This window comes from Palaemon carinicauda, chromosome 34 (genome assembly GCF_036898095.1).
Source record: "Palaemon carinicauda isolate YSFRI2023 chromosome 34, ASM3689809v2, whole genome shotgun sequence".
NCBI lineage: Eukaryota > Metazoa > Arthropoda > Malacostraca > Decapoda > Palaemonidae > Palaemon > Palaemon carinicauda.
Window position 1 is genome coordinate 45824204 of NC_090758.1, and position 3172 is coordinate 45827375.

The 3172-nt window shown below is 26.8% G+C and overlaps 1 protein-coding gene across 1 annotated transcript in view; it reads left to right on the plus strand.

Annotated features, from left to right (window-relative positions):
* The first annotated feature begins 399 nt into the window (after positions 1-399).
* The window catches only part of LOC137626865 (uncharacterized), a 31430-nt gene continuing 28657 nt past the window's right edge, over positions 400-3172 (plus strand). Inside the window, exon 1 of the mRNA XM_068357850.1 lies at positions 400-516. The gene's annotated coding sequence lies outside the window, so the exon portion shown is untranslated. The remainder of the gene's footprint in view (positions 517-3172) is intronic.

A 3172-nucleotide genomic window follows, 5' to 3' on the forward strand; every position in this document is an offset into this window, starting at 1 on the left:
CCAAAGATGAAGAAATTAAAATACTTTAGCTGCCCTTATCTGCAGCACTGGCTTAAAGGGCTCTTATCATAATGCCAGCTATACATAGCTACACCCACAATACCTCATGCTCGTCAAGGATCCCTCAGTTCATGAGGCAATATGCGGGTGGTTAGAGTTAACACACTGCGGAAGAGCAAAGATCCATCGTGTCTTTAATAAGTCACAAAGTTATTGACACAACTAAAATAATCTTAGTCCAAGCGTACAATTTTTAACACAGCGTAAATTTAGAATTACAGGTGCAAGTTACATCTATCGGTGACCAGTAAGATAAGACATCTGATTGCCTTATCAGGCGGGAGAGATAAAGTAGGTATTTGAGAGAAGGCTGTACCGCTGCCTACTCATTGATTAGATGTATGATAATAGTGAAGGCTTGTGTCTTTTGTTATAAGAACAAAACTCTTTTGGCAATAAAGTGAAGTACATATATGCTTGTGTAATAATCTTGGGCCTCGAAAGCTCGACTTAGAGGTGAGTAAAACGTCACTTTCAACAAACAATCCAAGGTTTGAGAACCATATTTAACAAGATTGCTGGCAACAGTATATATTTAAATAAGAATTTTATGCAATTTTTCCATATATAAAGCCTCGAATCATGATTGTGAGTGCAGGAAAGGATAAAAAATATCGAGATATTTCCATTAACGATGTGTCTGAACCTAAATTATATACTCATTTAGAATACTAAAAAAGATTCTTAATTGTAAATTTTATATAACTATATATATATATATATATATATATATGAATTAATATATTTATATATATAGTATATATATATATATATTATATATATACATATATATATAGTATATATATATAAATTTATATAAATAAATAAATATATATATACATATATTTATATATATATATAAATATATATATATATATATTATATATATAAATATATAATATATATATATATATATATAAATAGATATAAATTTATAATTATATATAGTATATATAGTATATATAAATATATATATATATATATATATATGAATATATATATATATATTATATATATGAATAAATAAAGATATTTATATGTATATATATATCTATATATATATATAATTTACATGTATATATACATATATATATAAATTTATATAAATAAATAAATAAATATATATTATAGTATATATATATGTGTGTGTGTATGCATATATATTATATAATGATATATATAGTTATGTATATTTATATATATATATATATATATATATATTTATATATATTTATGTATATATATATATATATATATATAAATATAATACATATATATATATGATTTATACATATATATTCTGTATATATACACATATATCATATAAATATATATATATATATTAATATATTATATTTGTATATATACATACATATACACACACACCACACACACACACATATATATATATATATATATATATATTTATACATATATAATATATATATATATATATGTATATATACATATATATATATATATATATACATATATATATGTGTGTATATATATATATATAGATAGATAGATATATATATATATATATATATTTATGTATACATATATATATATATATATACATATATATATTTATGTATACATATATATATATATATATATATCTATATATATATATATATATATGTATATATATGTATATATATATCTATATATATATATCTATATATATATATATATATATATGAATACATAAATATATATATATATATATGTGAATACAAATATATATATATATATATATTTATATAGTATATACTATATATATATATACATATATATATACACACATACATATATATATATATACTATATATTATATATTATATATATATATATATGTGTGTGTGTGTGTGTGTGTGTGTATGTGTGGTGTATATATGATTCTATAGCTTGTATCTGGGATCTAAACATACAATGATATATACTAAGACTGGCGAGTTTATTAGCCTATCGAATTCAAAAACTCCCTTTTTTGCTTCAAACATTAAATATTCTATTCTTTCCCAGTCCATTTCTTTTTTGCCCCTCTTGTCCGCTCGTATGTTGTCCCTTTTCACTAGGGCTCACTCAAGAGTTCTCCCCCTTGTGTTTCATCAAGGAATTATTTTCTTTTGAAAACAGATCCTCCAAGTTCATCACTCCTTCGATTCCTTTCTTTTCTTCAGCAGGCACTTTTTTCTTCATAATCGTAGTAGTTACACATCTAGGAAACACATAGAGTTTGTCCCTCTCAAGTTCAGTCGCAGTGCTATATTTCTGTGCTTTCTCCATATCAATGGGGGTAAAGTACAAATGGCGCTCCACTAACCTTGTTACCCAGTAGGACGTCTACACTCCTTTTAACAGCTAATGAATCCTTTACCCGCAAAGTCAAAGTCAAAATTACCTGTCGCCAGCTGGCATGACATTCTCAAATTGCAAAAAGGGGTAACCTCTACACCTCCTATTCCCTTCAGAATGAAAGTCTCACCGAGAGACTGTTCCGCCAACGGGTGAACCACTCGACTTACCACACTGTTTACAACCTGTGTCCCACAATATCTTGATCTGGGTTTTCTCATTCCTGTCCATTGCCTGCTAACATACCCTTCATAAATATATGGTTTAAATATATTCACGCTTTTTGCGTTTGTCCTGTTTGTCATGTAAGCATTGACTGGTTTATTTTCCGCTTCGTTCTTTCCAGATTGTTTCTTCGTTTTTGCATTCTGTGAAGTCAAATTATCCTTATCCACTTTGGAGACTGCTTTCGGTTGATTCAACAAACATTCACTAACCGATATGGCTTCTCTTCCCACACTTAAAACAGACAATATTAAACCTTCTGCACGTCTTTTAAATCACTGTAAGAAGGCTCATTCCACGATTGTTGCTGTGGTACTATCACATTCAGCTTAGACACAGTAACCAGTGCTACTTAATCTGTAAGTAGTGAAACTGTTCAAATAGTTATTACTGAACTGGTTTCTATGGTTTGGTGAATGCTTGACAATTTGGTCAGAACGTCAGTTGAAGGTTTATACCCAAAGAAGTTTCATGATCGTTAATATTATAATCTTCACATAGCAAAGGGGGCTTTAGGAAACCCCCC